This window comes from Lates calcarifer, linkage group LG1, assembly GCF_001640805.2.
Source record: "Lates calcarifer isolate ASB-BC8 linkage group LG1, TLL_Latcal_v3, whole genome shotgun sequence".
NCBI classification, from domain to species: domain Eukaryota; kingdom Metazoa; phylum Chordata; class Actinopteri; family Centropomidae; genus Lates; species Lates calcarifer.
In genome coordinates this window covers 21290167-21302702 of record NC_066833.1, presented here as the reverse complement: position 1 = coordinate 21302702, position 12536 = coordinate 21290167, and the positions used below count along the sequence as shown (strand labels likewise).

Sequence of the window (12536 nt, the reverse complement as noted above, 5' to 3'; positions counted from 1 at the left end):
GGAAGAGGAGGGAAAGATAAGAGTCTCCATCTGTCTGTGGATCTGGGGGGTTCACAGACCGTTACATCTACCCCTAGAAGAGAAGGGAGACTTAGGCAGATATCACTTAACACAGACTTTCTCAGTTTCCTGGCCTTATGCTCCATGGCTGCAATGTTACAGCATGTTACATGTTACCGTATTTGCCAATGCCAACGATGGGATGGACAACAAACCGCATATGGCCACAGAAAACACATATGGCTTAAATGTATTTATGCTTTTGGCTATACTGCAGAGCCTTCATTACTTTTGGACCTCAACTGGCATGGCAGCTCCAATCAGCTGTTCATTTTTGCTCACCTTTCAGAATAATGAATGTAGTATGTAGTATTACTATATTATAGTAAAGTATATATTTATTTAATGTGTTTTTATGTATGTTTGAATTTGCATGTGTGACTCTGAGGGACTGGCCATATTCTTGACAGACAGTGGCCATCTGGCCAAGGGGCTTAGAGACAGACATTGTCTGTCTGTTAAGCACTATAACCCTTATCTTCATGCCATGTCTCAGATGCCCCTGCCACTCTCTCAGGTCCTCCTTCACACCACAAGGGACACTCTGAGATGGATGAGAGGCGACAGACAGGGATGTCTGGCATGGATGGGACTGAAGAGGGAGTGAAAGAGGGGAGTGTAAAAAAAAAAAAAAATATCACTGTTGTCAGTCGGCCAAACCAAGCAGACACATATCATCATTCTATCGGGCAAGGATCCAGATCAATATCTTGTTACTGACAATGCTAGTAGGTTTGATGTATGCTGTTGTTCTGGCCTCAGGTTGATCACACATCACCGGTCCCAAGGCATGAGTGTCTCCAGAAACATTAGTTGTGATCGCTGTGAAGCAGTAGCTCATGGTTAAGAAAGCGTGTTGGTTCACTGACGGTGGCTCGTCACACATTTTCATGTCTGACTCAGTTTTGTTCCTGATGGATGAAAAGGCCTTTTAACCATAAATCAGAGCATGTAACAATTTCCTCTTTGTAGTCAGAGCTGGGAGTAGGCTTGGAGCATACATACTGTACAAAGACAATGCAGCAAGGTGTGAAGGCAAGAGACAACAAGGGCAGAGCAAGACTGTAATGAGATAATTGTTGAGAAGCACCAAGGGTAGAAGCGCATATTATAATGAGGAGAAAGTGCAGAAGCAAGTGCCCTTGCAGACGTAGCCAAAAAGTGTTGGTACCCTTACACCTCACCGAGACAATGTTCTATCCTTCCTTAAAACTGGTTGACATTAAAAACTCTCGTTGTCAGGGCATACCTGCATACCTTTGGTTTGCCATAGAGTCAGACAAAGAAGGTGTGAAAAGAGATTGCAGTGATATTTCATGCAGACTATTCATTATCACAATATCAATGAGTGCACCATTGAGTTGTCTGAGCAGATAAGGAAGAAAATAATTCTCCAAGCTTGGTCAAGGTAAAGGACATAAGACCACATTTTAGCAGCTTAGCATTCCTGTAACCACAGATGCTAATATTATTAAGAAATTTAAAGTCTATGGGACTCCAGATTCAACAGAAGAACAGTGCAAATGGTGGAAAAAGAACCATGAAAACTTCAAAACAGATACAAGCTGATGTCCAAGATCAAGGCACAGTGTCTGGTCAGTAAGTCACATCAGATCTAAGTTCACAAGAGAAAGAATGAGGCTTTCAAAGAAAAGAACACCATCCCCACTGTGAAACATGGAGGAGGTTCAGTTATATTATGGGGTTACTTTGCTATGTCTGGTAAAGGGTGCTTTGAATCTGTGCCAGACGCAGTGAAATCAGAAAATTATCATGGCTCTGGAGCAAAACATACTGCCACCGCAGTGGTGTGCTATGAGTCCTGATCTTAATCCGATTGAACATCTACACTTCACAGCTAATACAGACTGTATTAGTTGTGAAGAGTAGAAGTCTCATTAAGAGCCACAATTATTGCTTGATTGCAGAGACTGCTTCAAAAGGGTGTGTTATAAAATATTAGGTTAAGGATCCCAGTATTTTTGTCTATGCCACTCTCATTTGTTGTATTACCTACAACAATATGTTACCCTGAAAATCAAAAGCAGCATGTCTGTTCTGTTGAATATGGATTAAAGAATAGTGGATACCAATTACTTTTGTCAGTTTCAAATTATTTCAGTGAAAAAAATTATTGTAAGTGAAAGGGTACCAATAATTTTGACTATTTCTGTAAAAGCAATAACAGCAGGGGTTAGACAATTAAAATAATTTCTGGCTAACACAAATGATGTTGTGTGTGTGTAATGTATTTAATGGCCAGTTTGGACAGACGGATCCAGTGTTTTGCTGTGCTGCGCAGCTCATTTGCTAACTTTGCTACAAAGTGTGCCTGGTGCTACCGCTTCTGGTCGGCATGCCTTAACATGTCATTAGCAAGCTCGAGAAGCTCGAGACAGATTGTGTCTGTAAGGATGGCCACATGGAGGAGTTGTCATGTTTGCTGCTGCTTTGGCCTTTTATCAGGTCAGTTGTTGGTCTCAAATGTGCACTGGTTCAAACTAAAAAAAAGAGTTGTCCTGTCTCAGTTTTTGCAGCATGGTGGTTTATTCCACATGCAAAGGTAATGCTGTGTTCATGTCATATCAGAGTTACCATAATTACCATTTGTAGGAATGTCATTTAATCTAATGAGTAGTATAACTAAAAACTCACACTGTAATCTTTTAAAGTAATGTAGCTATTTTTTTTATCAATAAGTAATTAGTAACTGATGTTAACATCACTGTTGTCTTGCTGTAATCCTATTGCAAATTCATGGCCAAACATAATGCCTGTTGTACTGACATCCTCTCTGTCTCCTTAAAGATTCCTCTCTCCATCTCCATCTTCACAATCTTAAACTCAAAAATAGACTTCTACATGGTTTAATTAATGTTATTCTGTTCTATAGGCAGTGAGTCTTTATGTTAAGGTCATGCAAGATGTCAGCGGCTGACATTTTTCTCACAACCCTTACATAAACTTCTTCTTCTTCACTCACACACACACACACACACACACACACACACACACACACTCTTTCTCACTGTCCTGCTCTTCTTTTTCTTACTCTCACCATCTCTTTCTGTCTCGGGTGGTGTGAGGGATCAGAAATTGCCTGGAGGGTCCACCCACGCATTATCCCCCAGCTATCAGTAAAGTAGCAATGGAAATGTTCCTGTTAGTGCTTAAATGTGCGTGTGCTTATGTGTAAGCCCACCTGTGTGAACCTTTGGCTCGGACAGGATAAAAATAACAGTGGTAGACGCTGTGCTGTATACAGCTCAGCGTCAGCTCAGAGCAGATAAGCTCTGCACGCTATGTTCTGTCTCTCCCATTTCCCAAATTATTTTATGCTAAAAACTTAATAGAATAGTAATTGAGTTAGCCTTACATTTTTAAACACACAGTGAGAGTGAAAGAGAGATGAGATGACGGACAGACAAAAGGTATTAGATTGGATATTTGATGACTCAGGAAATAATAGGGATGTCATCTCCTTCGTTTCGAATCATACATTTCATCTGAGCTGCGTGTTGGACGTGATCCCTCAGCCCTGACTGTGACAGAACTCATAAACCTCAGGCATCTTTGTACTCTCAATTTGGACAGTGTTGCCTTGAATAAAACAGTGTGCAGCTGTAGTTTCAGCCGCTGAGAGGAAGAGCATCTCGAGCACACTGTTATTAATAACTCATATGCACAAGCTTGGTGTTATTGAGCTGTGGCATTTACATACGCTGAATGCCACTTGCTCTAAACAGGTGAGAGGAGGGAGACAGTGGTTGTAGCCCATTATACAGAACCTTATCTGTGTGAATGACCCTGAATAAGGCTGTAGGGGCTCTAGTAAGTCCCCTCAAATTAGGCATTACTCTGTATAATGAAGGATTGCATTAGTAAATGCTGGAGATTTCCATCTAATGAATACTCATGTATTGCTGATAAAGTGTAGTGAGGTACTTGCTCTGGCAGCATTGACTGATTAGTTTATTCAGTCCTTGTGTGGTGTATCCACACATTCACACACACAAGGGAAGGCAAGGGAAGTTTGTGAATATCAGAATGTCATGCTGAAATAAATATTCTATTCCAGTGTGTTCTCCATCTACAGTATAGATCACCTATAACATTCTGTGTGGGTTGAGAACAAGCACCCACACTCTGCTGTGCAACGCGTCTGGAGGCTTGAGTCTATGGAAAGTCCACATATTTTAAACAGAATCCAAGAATCTGTGATAAAACCTGACGTCAAGTTTTTTTCATTGTGTTAATAATAGTGTAGGCCTTTTTAAGCCATTTAAGTTGTGCTTTTTGAATACCAGAGATGATTGTTTGAATGCTATCAGTGTGCTACTCTGCTGCCCAGGAATTAATTAATTTTAATTGCTGTTGATTTTACTCTGTAGCACTTAGAGATTTGTTTTTAATGAAAAGTGCATTAGAAATAAAATGTATTAGTAATGTTTTGAGAAAAATCCACAAGGTGGTTGGGTTAAAGTGATATTTACCTTGGGGTGTTAGTCAGAACACGCAGGACACACAGAACTCTTGTGTGGTCTATAACAAGAACAAATATCAAGTGTCAAAATATAATAAGAATCAAGTAACCAAACATACACAGCTGAAATAGCTCATTACAGAATTAATACTAAGTTATCTAGTACACAGCAAACATACATCCTTGTGCAATATCACTAAGATGTCATTGTATCATCATAAGTGAACGTGTAGGGTATATGATCTTATGTGTAAGTAAAGATAAATAGGTTATATAGACATATGGGCCCCAAAGCACAACCTCAATGCAAGAAAGTTGACTGCACCTGTTGTTTTGAGTTGAGGTCAATTTCATGCACAAGGCAATAAAATAATCTGTGTTTACCACTGCTTTAACATGGCTCCACATGGTAAGATGCCTGGAACAAGTATGAAACCAGACTGAAACTTCATAAAGATGGGAGAGGGTACAAGATCATAATGAACATTAACTGAAACACAGCTCCAACAGTGCTTAGGGACTACAGGAAGAGCCATATTACCAAAAGAAGGAACAGTGAACACCCTTGATGAATTGTTTGCACTGAAAAACAGACAGGAGAGTGTTTCTGACTTGGCACACGGATCATTTGTGGAAGCTGCTGTTTCAGTGACTGAAGAAGAAAACCATAACTCACAAGACTGCAAGTTTGAGCCTTATCAAAGAGCATGAAAAGAAGCCTGATGAATGCTAGCTGTGCATTCTTTGTCACATTGAACCAACGTAAATTTGCTTGGATCGGATGGAGTTTTCTAACACGACAATGATTTCAAACACACTTCAAAAATCATATACGAGTTTATAAAGAAGAGAAAGGCCTGGCGTAGTGTGTCCCCTCACTTGAATCCAGTGGAAAGCCTTTTGAGTATTTGAAAGCGGGAGGTAAAGCAACAAAACTCTTCCAGCGAAGAGCCGCTGAAAAGAATCGTCTATGAAGACTGGCAGAGCATCTCTCCACAGGAGGAAAAGAAATAAAAATATGTGGAACACTTTGAAACTTAGTAGGTATCATTAAAAATGTTTCCTCATTATGGTGATAAAAATGTAATTACTTTTCTTTCAAGACATTTTTTTTGATGGAAATTAATATTCTATAGAGAACAGGGTTGAACATGGACTAAACTGTATCTTCAGTGATGTGTGTAGAGCTGCAATGCAGTATAGACGCCCTGCCTCCTTATTCTATTGCAATTAATTATTAGTGGATCTTGGTCCTTTGGGCGAACAACACTATCAATACTGCATCTACTTGCTGCGATCAATGAACAAGTTATTTAGGGAATTGGCCACCCCCTCCTCATGCACTAGATCGTTCCTGCTCACACACTCTTATGTTCAAGTTTCTCTTCATTACAGTCTCCTCAAATAGCACTTACAAAACATATCCATTGCAGCACCGATTTCTGCTGTGACTCTTCATAGCTTGTTACCTCAGTAGTGTACTGACGGCCTCCCACCCCCGCCCCTTCTCCATCTCCATTGCAATGAGCAGTCCATTAGCAAATGCCAATAAGCCCTCTGTAGCGTGACAGCATGTTCTCAAACAAATTAGAGCCCTAAAGACAACAGGAATATTATTATTTTCAATCCGCCATCATGTGTTCATTAATCTTCATTTAGACTTGATGAGTGTGGCAATCAAATGAAATTATATCCCTGTTTTGGCCTCTTGTGGATACCCCCTCATACGCACCCCTATCTAACACATTCCCACGAGCTATTTGAATGCAACAAAATTTCCAAACGACTTTAGATTAATTTTGTCTGATTAGCAGCTAAATATATCACCAAGCTCTTTCAAAGTCATTAACAGCCACAACAACAGCAGCAGAAGCAAACACATCACACAGCAAATGCACTATCACGGACAAGCAGAATCAAGACCTTTAAATATTGAAAGATAAACATCATACAGCAGCTTTTGTTTGATTATGCAAACATGCCAAATCTGTCGTGCTCACTGTGAGATCTCAAATTGTGCCTGGTAATTACAAGGTGTGTGCTCAGGGCCTCAATCCATTGCTTTAAATCACTGTAATTGCCCCTGATCTCCTCTTAAAACATCACTATTCATTCCCCCATAATTACCGGCACATCTGCGGGAGCACACGTGCCTCAGTGCTCTCTGACATCACTGCACAGTCTGCCTGGGCAGTGTGCTGTCCTGTCTGTTGGTGGCCTGTCTGACGGCCGAAGAAAGAGCAGATCAGGATTATGTGTAACTGTAAACTCTGACTGGCATTATAATTTTGCTTAAAAAAACATCTAAAAATTCATTTGCTTCCTAGCTTCCCTATGTCTGTCCAAATTACCAATCAGCAGTGGTATTACCTGCTTCCTGCTGCTTTATGACCACAGGCAATTTTCAAAGCACTTTTTTATGTAAAATGTGACCACATGTAGAGAGGGCAATGACAACACTTCTCTACCTCATTGTGGTCTTTGACACTTCTCAAATTCTTTTTGAGAATCTTCTGGTGACTTTGAAAAGGCAATTTGCTAGCAATCATAGCATGGAAACTACTGTATATGGCCTCAAAATGGCCATCATGAAGGGTATATGCAATATATACAATTACACTTTAAGCAACATAATGATAAAATGTAAACTGAAGAGTTGCATAATATTGCCCTATCGTTTTGGACTAATTTTCTGCTTTCACAACAAATACATTCAATTTGTATACATTAAACAAATGCTCTAAATTACAAAAAAACCAACAACAACTACAACAACAAAAAACACCCTCATTAATCCATCACAGCAAATATTATGTCTTTTCATAGCTCACAACTTGTAATCTCCACCCCCCAACATGCGATGGACAGGATGTCAGTGAGTGCATTATGTTCTGCTTACTTTTCAATCATGTCATCACAGTGGAAACAATATCTCAAAAACACCTTACAATTGTCAGTATCGCTTTTATTTATTTATTTTTTTATTGTCTTTGTCAGGTGAAACATCATTAATTTGTTTCATGCTTGATTTGATGGTGTGAAATTTGTATCCTAACAAGACTACAGCCAAGCTTGCTGCTCTGTAATGGTGATGGTCTTTAAATCAGCATGCTAATGATTTTGTTTTGCAGGTATGAAGTCAGTAACTGGTTGGATAAGCTGATGTTTTCACCTGATGGTCGTGGCTAAATGAGAAGTTAAGGGATCACAAAAGTGATTACAGTTCAGGGACACGGGGACATGCATGTTTGTACCAAATTTCATGGCAACCCATCTAGTAGTTGTTGAGATATTTCACTCTGGACCAAAGCCATTGACCAACAGACATTGCCTTCCCTAGAGCTACGCAGCGGTAAACGTCCAATGTACTTTATATTTTTATGGTTTCTATGTAATATAAACCAGATGCAGACAGAAGTAAATTGGCCATTACTTTAAACCACTGTAATCACCTTTGAAGTTGGCCTGCCGCCATGCTATTGATTTAAATAGTGAGAAAGTACTGAGTATTATGCAAGACAGCTGTCTTTTATAATGGTCTCACCTTGACTCTTGGCTGGACGTTTGCTTCCATTCTGCTGAGTCACTGTTGACAAACTTGGGCACTGTAGAGAGAGACGATCATGAGGAAACTTGAAGGTAGCGCCCATGTGGGCCTAGGGCAGCAGAAATCACGTGTGACCCACTTCTCAGCTGTCCTAGATATAAACACTTGGCTTCCAGTAGATTACTGTCTTCCTCAGCTCGTGATCAAAGACAGCTAGAAACAAACGACTGCAGCTCGAAAGATGGAGAGACAGTGAGGGAGGAGTGTCGAATGAAGAAGAGGATGTGTTAAGAAGCAGGGATTTAGAGAAAGAAAGACGTGTAAGAGCAGGATGACGGAGGCATACATGTGCGGGGGGAGATAACGTGACATACAAGCAAACCTTTATACATAATATAATCTGCTGAGGGATATTTCAATGTATGCCCTTTCTCCTACTTTCTATTTCCATGTTGTCGACATCTGTAGTTTTGGATGCTCTCTGCCAGGACTTACAGCAGCTATAATCAATATATTTATAATAACAATGTATTAAATCAAAATGGGAAAACAATGTGACAACAGAAAAGGTATACCTTGTAGTGATAAATTGCAGAGAATTATCACATGCATCAAGTTTCAGCTCTCTGTTTAGTTGTCAAAAGAGTTTCCAAAGAGTTGTTTTCAGCTGCAACAGGAAGCTGTTTTTAGCAAAAAAAAAAAAAAAAAAAAAGGTCTAAACACCTGCTGTCCACTACCTGATAATGATATCACATTAATATTTAAAAATTCATCCACTTCACCTTCAATTTTAGGTGCTTTCATATTTTGTCAATCACTCTTCATAAAACCTCAAGTCACTGTGTGTGAAATGTTTAGGACTTTGCTCCTTCCACCCCCCCCAGTGGAGGTATTAAAAGACACACCACACCTTCGTGGACAGACCTGAAGACACTTGAGTCTGAATGGAATTAAAAACAGAAAGAGCACAAATTCTCACTACTGTTAGACTGTTGTTTTTTCTACAGACTTAAGTTTAAGGCATAATGTGAAAGTTGCTATAATCTAAAAGTTCTATGTATAATAGCTTCAGAGGAAAATATAAATCCTGTGTGGTCATTGAAAAAAATCAGCAATGCAAAAACTCTGTTTTCATAAAGAATTAAGTTCGTTAGCATACACTAGAATGGCGTAGCAATGCCCGGCGCCAGCAGCATTTACAGTAAGCAATTAATCAATAATTAATTATGGTTAATTAGTTTTGTAATTTTGTAGATGAAAAAGATTCAACATCACATTTCTGGCCAAATGACTTTCTTTGCAGCCTGCCCCACAGTGATTAATCTCAGTGAGGAAGTTTACTGGACAAAGATGGATATTTTCATAGTTCATAGTGCATTGAAACATACTATCTATGGACAGACACCACTCTTTTGTTTCTGTGGCCAGTGGTGGAAGAAGTACTCACAGTTTCTACTTAAGTAAAGGTTCAATACCACAGTATAAATACTTTGTTACAAGTAAAAGTTCTGCGTTTATATTTTTATCAGTATTCAATTTAATTTTTCTACTATGTACATAGTCCTGTGTATATTGTTCTTCTGTTTATAATTTGTATATATTGTCTTGTCTATATCTTGCTCTGTACTTTACCAGTATTGATGCCTTTTTCTGTTTTGCTATCCCTGTTGCTGCTGTAACAATGTAAATTTCCCTGCTGTGTGACTAATAAAGGATTATCTTATCTTCAAAAATACATACAGTTACTTAATTCAGACGTCCTCATGTTCGTAACACTATTGTGTTGTAGATTTATTTTAAACGGATAAAACTGCATTAATCTACACTTAAGAACTCATAATAACCCATAATGAAAATATACAATTTTTACTTTTGTTAATTTGTTAAAAATCAATAACTGAAATTTACTAAAGTTTCAGACCTTAGCTCAGTATTTTGTAAAAGTCTTTTTGGCAGCAATTACAGCTTCAAGTCTTTCTAGGTTAGTCTCTACAAACTTTACACACCTGGATTTGGGCAGTTCGTCCTATTTTTCCTAGCAGATTCTCTCAGCATCCATCATATTGGTTGGGAAGAAGCTTCAAACTGTCATGTACAGGTCTCTCTACAGATGTTCTGTGGGGTTTAAGACTGAACTTTGTGGGGGCACAACTGACTGTATATTTCGGGTCACTGTTGAACTGAAAGGAGAACCCTTGCCCCCAGTCTCAGGGAGAGTGATGCTGCCACCACCATGTTTCACTATAGAGATGGTATTATCCAGGTGATGCCTGGTGTTTGCAAGACACAGTGTTTCTAGTTCTGATCTGAAGAATTTTAGTTTCATAAGACCGGAGTATTTTTTCCTTATGCTCTCTGAGCCCTTTAAATTCCATTTGGCAAACTTCACTCAACTACCTTATGCCTTTTACTCAAAGTGGCTTCTGTCTGATTGAGTGCTGCTGAGATGGTCGTCCTTCTGGCAGGCTCCCCAATCTCTGCAGAGGATTTCTGAAGGTCTGTGACCAATGCATTCATAGTGACCTCCCTGGCTGAGGCCCTTCTTGTCTGATTACTAGTTTTGGCCAGACAGCCAGTTCTAGGAAGAGTCCTGGTGTTTTCCAAACATCTTCCACTCAGCTTTAGAAATGGAGACAGTTTTATTGTGGAGGTCTACAGAGAGCTCATCAGACTTCATGGCTTGCTTTTTGTCCTGTCATGCAGTGTGAATTGTGGGACCTTATATACACAAGTGGTTGCATTTCTTAACTATGTCCAACCCTACCCTTTGGTGTCATTATTTTATCCTCCCAAAAAACTCTCCAGTCTTTATCTCATCTTCTTTTCAGCAATACACCAATATTTCCACTTCACCTATTCTATTCAGCTTTTTATGTGCTTTAAAAGCTGTGTATATTCAATATCAGTGCTCAACAGTTAGTCCTGGTGCAACATTTTGTATCTGACAGAAAAGGGGAACACCTGGACAACACCTGAACACCTGAAGGGGGCCTATTTCCCCATTTATATTCACTCTCTGTCACAACCTGTGTGGCTGTAGGGTTAACCAGCGCCGACATGCAGTGGAGCATTCATGTCCTGTCCTTGTCTTTCTGTTTCCCACGCTCCATCACTCAGGCTCATGCAGAGGCAATATTAATCATCATAACCTCCCTCAATGCACAAACTCCAGTAATGAAAATAAAACACACTCTGATGCTCATTCACTAAAGCCAAATCTATCAATAACTGTAGCTGATTTATTTAAGTGATAATCAGCCCAGTGTCTTCTGGGCTTTGCATTGAAAACTGTTTTGTTTTGTTTTTTCATTTGATATGCCTTTTTTAGATCATTTATTTTTATTATTTTTATTTGTATTTTTTTTTCCCTTGTCCACGTAGTTGTTAACTAGGAATCTTCATCATGCAGTGGTAGAAAATAACAACATAATTTGCACATTTACTCCGGTTTTAAGGTATTTTGCTTGAATGGTTGATACTGCTTTACAATCTGCTACACTTGTAAGGGAAATACTGTACTTTTTACCTGACTACATTCATTTGCCAATTACTAGTTACTTTCATGAGATTCATTTATCATTTTTGTCTTTAGTAATTAATGCTTGATAGAGCTGCAACAGCAGATGTTAATAGTATTGCTGCAACAAAATAAAAATACATCAAATACAATATACATCCTCATATGTGGATGTATTTTGTGTTGCACTATGAATAGGCTACTGGCTATTTGCACAGTTTTTGTATTTACATTTCTATCCAAGTGTCAGTTATAGAAGTACTCATTATTTGCAGTCATGTCTTACTTATGTAGATTGAGATATGACATACAAAACACATACGATTATGAGGCATTGATGCATTGTTATACATGACACCACTTAGCAATATATAAAGACGCTAAATTAGCACAATCTCAGTTAGCTACAACATTAAATACCGTCTACATGTTGATATATGCCCTATGAGAGACTGGTGACCTGTCCAGTAGTGTACCCTGCCTCTCACCCAATATCAGCAGAGATTGACTCCAGCCCCCTTGCGACACTCAAGGGATAAAGGGAGGGCGTATGTGTGCTCATACATTTGCAACAATAATCCAGCAATATAGTAAAGATATGACACTGTCGGAGCATTTTTGCTTTTAATAATTCATCTACGTGTCAGAGGTCAGATTGAACAGGAGAAACACCTTTGTAGCTAGGTGGCGTTCAGATAAACACGTAAGATGACAATGCTGTAAAATGCTGCAACATTCTCTACATTTAATTTGAAAGATGCAACATAACACAGAAGTATGGCTTGAGAGATCTATTTCTTTGCTGTGGAGGGCTCAAGGGCTGACTTCCTCATGTTGATTGTCAGAGTTTTTCCAAAGGTGATTTAACAGCCCTGTTGCACAAAGGACATTCCTGTGGTGTATCTGCCACAGAAGAATAGAACAAATCA

The 12536-nt window shown here is 39.1% G+C and overlaps 1 long non-coding RNA gene across 1 annotated transcript in view; it reads left to right on the top strand.

The window, feature by feature from the left end:
- Positions 1-12536, top strand: part of LOC127142696 (uncharacterized) — a 90000-nt gene that overhangs the window by 23408 nt on the left and 54056 nt on the right. The window lies entirely within an intron of this gene.